This window comes from Peromyscus maniculatus, chromosome 4, assembly GCF_049852395.1.
Source record: "Peromyscus maniculatus bairdii isolate BWxNUB_F1_BW_parent chromosome 4, HU_Pman_BW_mat_3.1, whole genome shotgun sequence".
Lineage (NCBI taxonomy): Eukaryota > Metazoa > Chordata > Mammalia > Rodentia > Cricetidae > Peromyscus > Peromyscus maniculatus.
In genome coordinates, this window is record NC_134855.1 from 116419079 (window position 1) to 116433959 (window position 14881).

A 14881-nucleotide genomic window follows, 5' to 3' on the forward strand; every position below is an offset into this window, starting at 1 on the left:
GACCTTTGCTGAGTCACTTTGATGCCTGGAAAGTTGGATGTCATTGAGAAGGGTGGAAGCCCTCTTTCCTCAGGTGGGCTTTAATTTGAGAATAAAGGCACCAGATATGGTCACATAAAACTTTCAGTGAGTCATCGGCTTTCAGATTCTTGTCTCACAAATTCTAAGAACAAAATTCATGTACCACAGTGGGATAACTTTTAGAAGAGGTATTTTATTTTAGGAATAAATAATGTGGGTATAATGTTAGCAAGAACATGTTCCAGAAAATAGTGTACCACTGAGTTGTTTGGGAATTTTACACAGGACTAATGTCAAACACTGGGATAAAATATTGGAGGTAGCCAGGCTAGTTTGCACAACCATGAGATATCCAGGTGCTTCCCCTCGATTCTGATAAGATCACCTATAGCTTTCAGATATAAGGTTGCTTACTTAGGAGAAGAAATAACAAGGAATCACAAACCAGAACTCTGTTCTGGCATTTCTGGCTTCCAGCAAGGACTTTCTTGAAACTGCTGCTTTAGGATCCTTGTCCTTCTTAACCAGTATCTCTATCTCTTGTTCTTACCACATTTATTTTTAAAATGGCTTCTGACATATTGCGTTTCCTATCTTTCCTTGTGATCCCAATTCAGTACTCAAGATCACTATTAACTCCTCTATTAGATAACACAAATTTTAAACCCTGGCTATTCAAAGCAGCTTGTGTTCTGAGGACCAATAGCATTGGCATCATGTTGGGAGATGGTTAAAACTCACAGACCTGCTACAACACAATCTGCATTTTAACAAGATCCTCAGGTGGTGTTTATGTACTCTCAAACTGTGTTAATGTTGCTGCCAGCTGACCCAACTGAGTAGTTCTCTAACTGCTCCACATAGAAGAAATCATTCTTCAGGGAGTTCTAAATTATCTAACACCAGTTCATCAGCATTTCAACTCTTTTCTACTGAACTCTCACCCCACATGTCAGATTTCAATCTTGTTACTTACTCTTAATTGTTCTTTGACATTGGTCTACCTCAGGCTGAGAGCTCTGGTTTGGGGTTACTCCAACTATAAGATCACTGGCTCAATTTAATGATAAGTCTCTTAGTGACTGTAAATCTACTTGTGATGACAGTTTTGAAAAACATCCAACTATGCTTATTCAGAGTTCTGTTCCCTGCCACCAGGATACTGTGGAAGCGTACACATGTTATTCATGGTATATCTAACAAAATTTGACAAACTGGGGTGATGGTGGGTCAGATAGTTTTCATGTTCAAGGAAGGAATGTGTGCTAATCTCACAATTTCTAACATTCTAGTCTTTCTTGTGGAATAGAAGGATAAAAAATGGAAAGCAGAAGTACAGCATACCTCACCTCATGTTTCTTTTTTATTTTTATTTTAGTTTATTTTGGAATAAACTGTAGTGTATTATCTCAAGGGCATTCATTATTCATTGTAAACCATTATGTCGTTGTTAAGAATACATTTTCAAGTTTACCTGAAAGCAATTATCTCTCTTAAGGACACTGAACTAAGCTCTTTCTTAATCTGTATAGGAAATTGAAAACAAAATGTGATTCATAGTTACAGAGTAGAGGAGTTTCCTTTTCTATTTGTGTGTTTTTAACTCACTTTCTCTGTCTTCTGTGTCTTCTTTCCCACCTGAGAAATAAAGACTGTTTAAGTTATATTAAATACTATAATTTTAATAAGAAGCATCATTTCCTACTTTGCCTATATCATCAGTACTGGTTTACAGAAAATACATCATGAATATTGGAAATATACTCATTCCTCATTATTGTTCTGGAAGCTTCCTTTACATAGTAGACTTCATTGAATAGGATGAGAACACAGAAGTGCATGGGACATGTGCCCTGCCTTCATATGCACCACATACGAAGAACACTAGTATCATAGAGATGAATTTTCTCTTATGGGAGAAAATCAGAGGCATAGAAGAAGATTTTTAAAGATCCATGCAATGGAGTGAAAGAAAAAAAAGACAATTTGAGAAAATGGTCAAGAGAATCTCATATAAGAAAGTAATTTTTAGGCTAAAATGTAGAGATGGGTAGAATTTGAAAATAATAGCACCACTCACATGAGGAATTCTATAAAAAAGAAATGAACTTATTTTTAAGGAATAATAGAAAAAGAGCAATAAAATATTAATACATTTCTATGCTGGGAATAATTTCATTTACATTATTCCATGGAGACATTGGTCAGGTCAATAGCTAGAAAGAACCAAAGAAGAGAAAAGGAAGTTAAATCATAGGAATATTTCTTACCCATTGAAACAGTGGAGGAATAAGACAGATTTACTAATTTTCTTTATATATATATATATATATATATATATATATGTTTTTTTAAATGAAAATAGATTTTTTTTCTCACATAGTATATCTTGATTATGGTTTTCTCTTCCTCTACTCCTCCCAGTTCCTCCCCACCTCTCCTTCCATCTGGGTCCACTCCCTTTCTGTCTATGATTAGAAAATAACAGGCTTCTAATGATAGTAATAAAATATAACAAAATAAAATAAGATAAAACAAAAACTATCATATTGACATTGGACAAGACAAACCAACAGAAGGAAAGATCCCAAGAGAAGGCACAAGAATCAGAGACCAGCTAGGCGGTGGTAGCACATGCCTTTAATCCCAGCATTCGGGAGGCAGAGCCAGGCGGATCTCTATGAGTTCGAGGCCAGCCTGGGCTACCAAGTGAGTTCCAGGAAAGGCACAAAGCTACACAGAGAAACCTTGTCTCGAAAAAAAAAAAAAAAAAAAAAGAATCAGAGACCCACTAGTTGATATACACAGGAATCCTATAAAAACACTGAATTGAAAGCCGTAATATAAATGCAGAAGACCTGATGAAGACCTGTGCATGCTGCTTCAGTCTTTGTTTGCCCATATGAGCTTTGCTCATGTTAACTTCGAGGGCCTTGTTTTCTTGGTGTCCTCTGTTGCCTACGGTTCTCACATTCTTCCCTCGTCCTTTTCTGAGGGGTTAGTTACATGGGCTCTGATGAGGGAAGGGATTTGATGGAGGCATTTGATTTAGGGCTGAGTGTTCCAAGGTATCTTACCCTCTGAATAATGTCTGGCTGTGGGTCTCTGTATTTATTCCCATATGCTGCAGGAGGAAGCTTCTTTGCTGATGGCTGAACAAGGCACTGATCTATGAGTACAGTAGAATGTCATTAGGAGCCATTTTATTGCTATATTCTTCTAGTAGAACAATCATATTTGGTTTTAAACTAGGTGTCTGAGCTAGCTAATCTCACCCAAGCAGTGTCATGTATGGGTTCCATCTTGTGGAGCGGGCCTTAAGTCAAAGCAGACGTTGGTTGATGACTCCCACAAGCTTTGTGCCACCATCGCCTTAGCATATCTTGTAGGCAGAACACCATTGCTGAACAAAGGGTTTGTTTATAATTTGGTTGGTGTTTTTTGTTTGTTTGTTTGTTTTGTTTTAGTGTCATACAGGGTACTTTCCCATTCCAAAGACACTGGAACATACGGGTGAAGCTCAGTATAGCAACAGTTCAACTTCTCCATATTCAGTGAGTTGGGTAGGTATTGTCTTCAGCAATAAGGCATTGCAGTCAGTTTATGGAGAACAACCTATTGTTTCGGAAAAAGCCTGGGTTGTTTGGGGATTCCCAAGGGACCCCTTTGGCCAACAACTCATTTAGATGTAACCCAATCCCTGTACTGGAAGCTTTATTTGATGTCAAGAGATGGCCAGTTTACTTTTATTTCATTAATTTTGTGTGTGCAATCTATATACGTCAGGGTTCATGTGTGGCGATCAGAAGATAACTTTCAGAAGTCACCTTTGTCCTTCCATTGTGGATTCTGGGCATTGAGCTAAGGTTATCAAAAAGTGCTGCGAACACTGTTATCTGCTGAGCCATCTCACTGACCCAGTAATTTCATTTTTTTTTTTTTTTTTTTTTTTTTTTTTGGTTTTTCGAGACAGGGTTTCTCTGTGTAGCTTTGCGCCTTTCCTGGGACTCACTTGGTAGACCAGGCTGGCCTTGAACTCACAGAGATCCGCCTGGCTCTGCCTCCCGAGTGCTGGGATTAAAGGCGTGCGCCACCACCGCCCGGCCTAATTTCATTTTTAATGGCATAAAATATTCTTTTAATACTGAACAACCTGCTGACCAGTGACAAAAAAGGGTGACTTGTGTGAGTTGTCTCTTGTTCTATGGTAGTTTTCTGATCTCTGTAGATCATTCCATGTCAGAACATTTTTCTTCTCTTTCACTGTCATGCAGAACTTTAAAAAGACGTTTTCTATATCTCTGATACTCTTCCACATAGTTTAGCTTTTTTGTAGTCTGTGTCTGTGTTCTTTATGACTTTGAGACTTCTCCAATATTTACGTTTTCTCCATTCCATTCATTAAATCAGCCCTAATTACTTTAATCAATATGAAGAAAATATAGCTTTAGCATTGACTGGGAAAATAGTTTCAGAGCATTAAAAAATTATTTTTCCTTATATCCCTAGTGAAGTTTCCAAAACTGAAGCAGGAAGGAAACTATTGGTCAAGAAGAATGTGAAGGTACAACTTACCAATGCAAGTAGTATATTCTTACTAAAGTAAAAGTACTTCTTTAGAGAAGCAGTTATAAGAAAAAAAAGACTTCTAGTAATGGCACTGACATATTAATTGAAGAATTTTCTGGAAATTTGCATCTTTCAGGAGAAACTAAGTTTTGACTAATAAAGAATTCATGTAAACTCACATTTTATACTTTAATTTGTGTAGCTATGATTCATGATATATAAAACCCACACACCTCAAATTCATTTTGTTTTTCAGATAAAAATAATCTAATGCTAAAACAAATTGATTCTTTCCAAAGCCTCTAAATGTATTTATCTCTTTCTTCTTATAATTTGGGACTTTTTGAGGGCGGGAGGCAGATGATGCTGAAAACAAAATCGCATCTCGGCAGCTGGACATTCTTCCCTTTGCTCCTATTAATGATTAAGCATTTCCTTGCAGCAGAGAACGAGTCTGAAGTTGGCATTTAATTGACAATGTAAACATTTTGAATAAAAACAAGAACTTGTGTGGGAATAAAAATACCCTCCAGGAGCATATTGCATTTATCATCTCAGGAGGAGGCCATATCCATACCTATTTTCAGAAGGAAAGGGTCTGAGGCCACATATGATGAATAAACTGCTCTTTTCTAGCTGATAGTGTCTAAATGGAGCTCAGTAAAACAGTTTGTGTTTCCCTTTCAAGACAGCATAAAAATCTTTATCAGCTCATTTTGTTTGTTCATTCACAGCTACTTTATATATACTACATATATGACTTTCTATTCAAAACTTGTATCATGCTGGGCGGTGGTGGTGCACACCTTTAATCCCAGCACTCGGGAGGCAGAGGCAGGTGGATCTTTGTGAGTTTGAGGCCAGCCTGGTCTCCAAAGTGAGTTCCAGGAAAGGCGCAAAGCTACACAGAGAAACCCTGTCTTGAAAAACCAAAAAAAAAAAAAAAAAACCAAAAAAAAAAAAAAAAACAAACTTGTAACGGTTAAGTCTGACCTCTCCTACCATCAATTCTGTCATACGATTCACACCTCAGTTACTTTCCTAAGGTGTGTGTGGGAGGGAAAAGGAAGCCTCACCTGTGTTTAAGTAGCGGCAAGTTTAGCAATGTTTTCAAGGTCACACTCACGGTGCTCCTTAGGACACAGATTGAAGGTTTTTGCATTTGTGAAATGCTGCATCCACAAAAAGGAATGGTGTCAAAGAGGAAACTACCTTATTTGTCTAAAATCTTGATTAGTTTGAAATGTCTGCTGCTGGCAGTTTGAAAGATGTTTCCAATAAATGAAAAGTTCCAGGCTCTACTCTGAAACTTGCCTGCAGCCCAGAACTTTTAATATTTATAGGGCATGACCTCCAACTGTCAATGATGGCTTATTTTCCACAGTGCTATTCTGGGGCAAATGTCAGTTGCCCGAGGAGCCAAGAACACATTAGGCTTTGGATTCAATATTGTGCTTGCAGTAGAAGGAGAGTTTTACCTGCATGGGAACAGCCATCACTTTCACCAAAAATGGACCACTTGGGCTTTGTCAGGAACTAGTGATGATACCAGAGCTTTATAGCCTTCTAACTATCAGAACTTTTTCCATTCAAGAGAACAGCCTCATCACTTATAAAAGTGGCATTTTGGGAGCATGAAGACACAAGCATTATGATGATATAAATAGTTGGGGAAAATAAAACCAAAGGGGAAAGTGTTCATGAAGAATACTTTTAAAGTCCTCAGTAATGTAACTTCTTTGTTTAAAATGAAGAATGTTCATGTTTGAAGAAAGTACCCAGACTTTTTAAAAGGAAGAATGACCTGAAAGGGGGATGGAGATTTTTTGTTAAACCAAACACAAAATATCAAGGCCTATAGCAATCTTGACAAGATGTAAGATCTAGAAATCAATATAAATCCCCAGAGTCTTTACTCTGAGTACTCCATGGATATTTTTAGTTTATTCTGCCCAGAGTGTTTTTAAATAATGAATATATATTTGCAGATTTTATGAAAGTGAAGAAGCTTATTATAAGATAGTTCAGTAGTTCTCAACCTTCCTAATGCTGCAATCCTTTAATACCGTCCATCATGTTGTGGTGACCCCCAACCATAAAATTATTTTTGTTGCTACTTCATAACCTTAATTTTGTTATTGTTATGAATCATAATGTAAATATGTTATATGCAGATATCTGATATATGACCCCTGTGAAAGGGTCATTAGACACCTCCCAAATGGATTGAGACCTACAGATTGAGAACCGCTGGTACAGTTTCTTCTTTAGAAAGTTTGGACTAAATTGATGAGAATGAAAAATATAAATAAGCAGTTGGCAGTTTAGTCTCATGTGGATTGTGGATTTTGCTGCACCCTACAGTGAGAGGCAGTGCTATAGTTAAAATGTTTTTTCCCCCAAAGCATGAGTTAGTCTTATCCCCAGTGCAACACTGTTAAGAAGCAAGACCTTTGAGAGGTGATCAGACTGTGTGATTTCATCCTCATGAGCAGATTAAAGCTGATTATAAAAGGGCTTGAGGCTGCAACTCAGTCTCTTATTTCCTATTCACATGCTGTCTCAGTCCTCTGCCTTCCACCATGAGATGAAAGAGAAGAAAGATGCAATATGTCAGCCATGGACTTTTCATCCTCTTGAACTGTGAGAAAGTCAGTTATTTTCCTAGTAAATTATGCAGTCTTTGGCACACTGTTACAGCAACGTAAAAAATTATTTACCAGTCATCAAAACCCACACTGTTATTCCATCATGGCCATTTTGATCAAACAAAAAATGTTGGTACTGAAACGAGAACTTTCATTCAACAAATCCTTAGTAAGAGCCTACCATGTGCCCATCTGCCTTAGGCATACAGGGTATACCAATGCTCACAGAGGTTCAGAGGCCTCTCCACTCATTAGATTATCTTCAGATAAGGGAGGGGCCAACACTTGAATAAATAAATAAGTCATAATGAAAATCAATTGTTAGTTGAGGTTGGGAAGCAATTTTAAAAAGTGGTATTTGAAGAAAAAAAGCACTTGAAAAAGATAAGACAGACAGCCAAGCAGCTAACTTAAAGAACAGTGGTAGAAGACAAGGAGGTTGCATGAGTATAGTCTGTATTTGAGGAGGAACCAGGAGGCCCCATGTGCTGGAACTGGACTGAGTGAGGGAGAGGTTTCACAAAAACCATGGAAGGAGAATGGAGCATTTTATAGAAGATTTGCCTGCCATTTTCTAACTCTCTTTGTCTAACTTAAACTGTGAAAGGTTTTCTTAGCTGAGAATGAGCCGTATTAAGACCAGATTAAGGTGATTAAGCCATATTAAAGTGACCGATTACTAGGGTTTTCCAACAATCCAGACAAGAAGAAGGGGCCAATAACTGAATGATAATAGCATGGGTCAAGAAAGGGGGTCAGGTTCTGACAATGTTTTCAATGCTGAAAAACAAAATTCATCTCTCACCTGATTGAAAGTAGGAATGAAAACAGCCAACAAGAATACCTAGAAGACTTTACTCCTGGGCAGTGGAAGGATGCTGTTAATGTTAACTGAAACATAACTAGCTGTGCAAAGGGCAGGTCTGAAGAGAGAACAGCTGTTAAATCACAGCTCCACAGAGACTGGGATGTCCTAGACATCCAAGTAAAGATAGAGGCAATCTGGAAACAGAAGCTCAGGTATAAGATTCAACTCATGGCCATGAGCACAGTGTGGGTACTGAAATGCAGAGACAGAAATATTTTAAGTATCTCAGTTACCAACTATTACAGAGGGATTGGGGAATGTAAAGAAGCTGAAATTTAATAGCACCTTCTTCATGTCTGAGTTGGGCTAGCCTTAGCCAATTTGCTCTCTGTAAGCTTTCATAAACCAATTAATAAAATGAGGTATCTGGATTTGAGTTTCCCCAAAGCAGAGCTTGAAATAGGGCATATGAGAGAGCAATTTACTGAGAAATTAGGACTGGGCCAGCAAGATGCTAGGAAAGGTGGTGGTTTCAGCCAGACATGATGTGCATCCCTGCAGCTAGAGTGACAATACAGAATTTGTCACATCTGGTGACAAAGGACCCCATAACATATCACATGTGAGCATAATAAATGCCACTCATATTCACTGTGAAAATTAGGGCGGTACAGTGACTCACATTACAGCTCGTCTGTGAAAGTTTCTGGCCTTCTCTCTTTACAATTATAACATTTAATAAGTGTGTCTTCTCTCTCTCTCCTCTCTCTCTCTCTCTCTCTCTCTCTCTCTCTCTCTCTCTCTCTCTGTGTATGTGTGTGTGTGTGTGTGTGTGTGTGTGCATTAGGCCTATGTGTGTAAGCTGATGTACAAACATGCAGAGGTCAGAGGACATAGTATGCCTTCACTTTCCATATGGCTTTTAAAAATGCATTTATTTATTGTGTGTATGGGGACACATGCATGTGGAGGTCAGAGAACAACTTGCAGGACTTGGTTCTCTACTTCCACTGTGTAAATCCCAGGGATCAAACTCAATTTGCCAAGTGAGTCATCTCACTGGCCCTCTCTGCCTTGGTTTTTAAAATAGGGGCTCATTGGAAACTTTAATCTCATCTTTTAAGCTTGGCTGGATATCCTATGGATTCCTGGGGCCTGTCTTTGTCCATCCCTGGGATTACAGGCATCTATGGCCATGCCCAGTTTTTAGGAGGGTGCTGGGGAATCAAATTCAAGTCCTCTTGCTTAGATGGTAGGTACTCTTACCCACTGAGTCATCTCTCCAGGCTCTCTGTTTCTCTTGATCAATAAATGGTTTCCTGGATTCACTATTACTTATATATACACACATTATATATTATTGCTGATTATGTATATAGGATATGTATGCATATGTACAGGTATATATATTTTTTATAGAATTTCCATATAGAGCTTATTATCCACACATTATAAAACACAACCCACGTCTTCACCAATGAAGCTACAAGCATCTTTCTCTTTACAAAAACTAAGGTTGGCGAAATGTTTGCTTCTCCACTCCTGAGAAGAGCACTTTCCTTCCACAAGCAAACAACTACTGGACATTTAAAACCATTTTGTTTTCCTGTAGGAACTCTGATTCTAAGCAAAATAAATTAAAGGAACATGAACATATGGAGAAGAAATGCATTCTAATTTTTTCTATATTATTTGTCTAGAAATCTAGCATTTAATTATTACATTAGAAAAGGGCACAATGGTCAGTGGATGAGGATAATTCTTTAATCTAGAAAGTTCCATAATGCTAGAGATTGACTCAATACTTTGCCTCTGTTTATTGTCTATAGCAAAGAGAGAATGTTCTTTGTTCTGATTAACCATCTTTAGTGTAAAAATTTGCTCAAAAGTCACCCTAAATTGTACCTTTCTTATGTCTGCCAATGGGGGTTCTGGGTGAGGCCCTAACTTCCAGTCATCCTGAATGGTGAAAAGCTCCATCTATTTTATCTTGGGGCCACTGAGATATTTTTCTTTTGAGAAAATGTGTGGTGAGAGCTACTAGGCAAGGACTAAAGAGGAAGGAGACAGAAGACACTGGGTTGAACACCTCATGGCTTGGAACTTTAGAGTGGTTTATCTATGTGCTAAAACACAAAAGTAACTACTCAGGATATGCCTGTGGAAACTAAATCAACCAATAAATGTCAGTCATTTAGAAAAATGGCATCTAATCGTAATAACACAAAATACATGTAATACATGGTCTTTCCTGTTTCATGATATAGGGCTTCAAAGATTTGAAACAGTAACTGTCTGGTGAGCTGACAAGATGCTGAGGGCTCTCAGGTGCCTCGGATCTGGGGGTAGGGGGTAGTCATCAGACCGCAACACATGGAAGATCCTAAAGGGTACTGTTGCTGGAGAGCTTCTCTCCAGGTTCCCCAAGCCCCGCAGTCCCACAATCCAGTTATAAAATAATCACTCAGACGCTTGTATCACTTATAAACTGTATGGCTGTGGCAGGCTTCTTGCTAACTGTTCTTTTATCTTAAATTAACCCATTTTTATAAATCTATACCTTGCCACGTGGCTGGTGGCTTACCGGCATCTTTACAAGCTCTTCTCCTGGCGGTGGCTGCAGTGTCTCTCCCCGCTTCTTCCTGTTTCCCCAATTCTCCTCTCTCTTTGTCCCGCCTATACTTCCTGCCTGGTCACTGGCCATCAGCGTTTTATTTACATAGAGTAATATCCACAGCAGGGTACCATGTTAAAACAGGGTTCCTTCCTACAAGCTTGCCCTACACCTTTACTCCTCCAAAAGTCTGTGGTTTGACTGAGAATGGTCCCCATAGGCTCATATATTTTAATATGTGGTCCCCCAGTTAGTGAAACTGGAAATGATTGTGAAATATGACCTTGCTGGAGAAGATGTGTCACTGGGAATGGACTTTGAGATTCCAAGAGCCCAGCCATTCCTACTTAGCTATCTCTGCCTCATGCTTTTAGATACAGATGTAATCTTTCAGCTATTACTGCACTGCCATGTCTGCCTGCCTGCCACCATGCTTTTTGCTGTGGTGGTACAAATTCAAACCCTCTGAAAATTTTAAGCCCCAAATTAAAGGCTTTCTGTTTTAAGTTTCCTTGGTCATATTGTTTTATCACAGGAATGGAAAATTAAGTAAGATAGTGTCCTTAGCCGGGCGGTGGTGGCGCACGCCTTTAATCCCAGCACTCAGGAGGCAGAGGCAGGCGGATCTCTGTGAGTTCGAGGCCAGCCTGGGCTACCAAGTGAGTTCCAGGAAAGGCGCAAAGCTACACAAGAGAAACCCTGTCTCTGAAAAAAAAAAAAAAAAAAAAAAGATAGTGTCCTTTATAGTTTATGCAATTAACTGGTGAATTTCTGAGTTCTGTGAACCATACATAAGAGCCCATTACTCAAGCTGTAGTATGTCATCATGGGAAGCACAGTATATAGTTGGCAGCAGCTTGGACTTGTGAGCAGAATCTGAGTCAAGGGCAGCCCCACATGGTTGTGTGGCGATCAGGTTGTGTTCTACTCTAAGTTACTCCCCAGTGTGTAAATAGTATCAGGCTGTTCCTTGTCCCAAGTGACTCCATTTTACAAATAACATTTTGCTCATTTTGAGTGCAAATGCTGAAACAGAATGGCTCTACATCTTGTTTATGCAAGTAAACAACTACAATCTGTCCGACACAAACCATGGCACAGGCAGTTAACATATTCATGCAGATACAATATTCTGCCTGTGGACTTACCCAATTTAATCAGGACCATGTAGAGACAGTAGTGCATCCAAAGCATATCAGAGAGAGAGAGAGAGAGAGAGAGAGAGAGAGAGAGAGAGAGAAGAAATAAAATCCCTATGAACTTACCAGATCAATATTCATCCAATCACTCCACAAGGATCTATAATATGGGGAGCATCTAACACTAGTGCAGGAGCACCCACTGACATCATCAGATTACCTACTGTAGGTATCACAAAACTGAAAACTGCTAAATGCGTGACTTACCTCCCGGAGAATCAGTCTCTTTGCTTGATGCCATTAATTCAAATTGCCATTAACCTAGACCCAGTTCTCTAGCTTTGAGAAGTTCTCTATCTTGCATTGAACCTTTTCTGTGCATCTCAAGAACTCTGTGTCCTGCTTCATTAATATCTATCTAACCACCCGCCAAGGCTCTCTTTGTGTCTGTATCAGCTTTCTGCTCTTGCCCTCGGGGCCTTCTTGAAAATTGTAGTCTCTTTAACTCTTTTATTCTCATCTGTAATGTGTGTGTTTGTGTATTTGTGTGTGTGTGTTGAGTTTGTGTAATCTGAAAATTGATATTAATGCTAAAATGAGAAGAAAAGAGCTGTATGTGATAATGGATGTGCCTATCAAGCAAACTTAACAGTATTCAGTGATTTTTTTCAACCATAACTTGAGGTGGCTTGTATTTTATTGTTATTCAATAAACTTTGATGTTATGAAAAGACAAAGGGGTATCCATCTATATTTCTGACATAGTACAGTCATGACAGAATGATCCCTCAATCTGTGGGCTCTCTTGTTATCATCAAGTAAAGAGTGTAAGATTTAAATTGGAGAACATTTAGCTAGTGCTCATTGCAGGAAAGAATTCATTGCCTGCTTGGTATATGTAGAGAACATCCTAGACAACTTGTCTCAGAATATTATGTACTGCTTGTGTTGTGAGAAGAAAGGAGTGACTGACTTCGTTGTTTCTTCAGCTTCAAAAATAACAATTCAGTATTATTCTTAATGGATAAGAATCTTAACAAAGTTATAGCCAAAAGTTTCTCGGGTCCTGCCCAGCCCTGTGTGGTCCAGACAAATCTCTCTCACCTACGGTCCTGCAGACACTTATAAAGTAATTACTCAGAGGCTTCTATTAATTACCAATTGCATGGCATATGGCAGGATTCTTGCTAGCTAGCTCTTATAACTAAAATTAACCCATTTCTATTAATCTATGTTTTGCCACATGTTCCATGGCTTACCTGTTTTCTGGCATGTTGTTCCTTGGGCAGCAGACTGGCATCTCCTTCACTCTGCTTTTCTTCTTCCTGTATATCTGCCTGGATTTCCCACCTGCCTCTAAGCTGCCTAGCCATAGGCCAATGCAGCTTTATTTATCAACCAGTCAGAGAAACACATATTCACAGCATACAGAAAGCCATCCCACAGCACAAAGTACTTAGTAAGCAATATGAGCTGTATTGGGGATCTGGTGAAGAATGCTTAGGAAACTCAGAAATGAGATGTTATATGAAAGTAGACCTGTACTAACTATGAGTAAGCAATGCTGTGTAGAATAAACTTCATACTATTTATCATGTTCCATATGCAGCCCTGGGATGGAAATGTGGAAAACTCCACTCATAGATTCAGAGCTTGAAGCTTAGATAGGTAAGGCTTACCCAAATCCATGTACTCACAAAACATATCTTTGTACTTGGGTATTAATATTCCACAGCATGAAAATACATGTTATGTTTCTAGATTGCTTCACTATCCGTGTCTCTTATGTACACTTGGCTGTTCATTGGCTATCTTCGTCAGATATAAACTGGCTGTGAATTACGATACCTTTTTGAGAAACTTGATGGCTTCTCATCATCCTTGTTGAGGAGAGAAGAATCTGCCTGGAGAAAGGACTGCAGAGCAGACAAATCAATGGTGTCTATGAAAGAAAGGGCACATGCTAATTACTTTTCAAATAACAAGCAGTGAGTGATTATAGGTCTCTTTGTAGTGATATGGCATGCAGGAGGCCCTGGCTGGCTGGGCCAAAGTGTCCCACGGGTGAGGGAAACATACCATGTAGATGCTGCCGTGGGCTGCAGCGTGGAAAGTCACTCACACTCCAGGCATTGCATCCATGTGGAAAGAGAGTTTATTATAATAGGGAGATAAAGAGAAAGATTGTGGAAGACGGAGACAGAAAGAAAGAGGATGGAGGGAAAGCAGAGGTATGCACATCTCATGGCAGGGGAGGAAGGAAAGAAGAAGAAGAAGAAGAAGAAGAAGAAGAAGAAGAAGAAGAAGAAGAAGAAGAAGAAGAAGAAGAAGAAGAAGAAGAAGAAGAAGAAGAAGAAAAAGGGGAAGATTTTTCTTCTTAAAGGAAATGTAGGATGGTGTCAAGAGGACGCTAGGCATGTCCCCAAGGGGCGGGTCAGAATACAAACACTCTTCCTTTCACTCAATTACTCTACAAACTTTTGAAAGTTGAGATGCTATAAGACACTATGACAGCTACATGATTCTCCTTAAATAAAAAGATAAAGGATATTTATATAAAGTATACTGCTCACTTCCAAAGTTAATGGGCAATTTAAAAAGCCAGATATCTAGAAAGTAAGTAATGTCAGCTTCAACCACATTTTCTTCTTATTTGAGTCTCCAAGATAGACCTTTTGAAAGAGACTTATTGTTACAGCCTGATAATTCTGATCACCTAAGCGGACTTTGAGTTAGGATACCTATTTAACAACTTAGGTTCAGAAGAACCACTGATAATGTGATGTGGGAAAAAAAAACACCAAAATGCAAGAACCAGTAGCAGAAACAAAGAAGAAGGAGGCTGGAAGGTTAAAGCCAAAAAGTATTCATTCTAAACCTCTCTGTTGATACTGGAAAATAAGATATCTTATCTTCAAAATGATTTGGATTGGCAGAAGACAAAAATCCACACGAACATGTATAAATATAGTATATTCATCACAAAAACTTTCCAGTTCTCCACCCTTCTGTGAATCATGTTCTTTCAAGTAGCTTTTTAATTCCTTCCTTTGAGGGGTGGGGCTTATTTCATACTCTTTGA

At 38.8% G+C, this 14881-nt stretch overlaps 1 long non-coding RNA gene across 1 annotated transcript in view; it reads right to left on the minus strand.

Annotated features, from left to right (window-relative positions):
- LOC121828865 (uncharacterized) overlaps window positions 1-14881 on the minus strand; it is a 144523-nt gene that overhangs the window by 12769 nt on the left and 116873 nt on the right. The window contains exon 2 of the long non-coding RNA XR_013050792.1: window positions 13648-13715. This is a non-coding gene — a long non-coding RNA (uncharacterized LOC121828865). The remainder of the gene's footprint in view (window positions 1-13647; window positions 13716-14881) is intronic.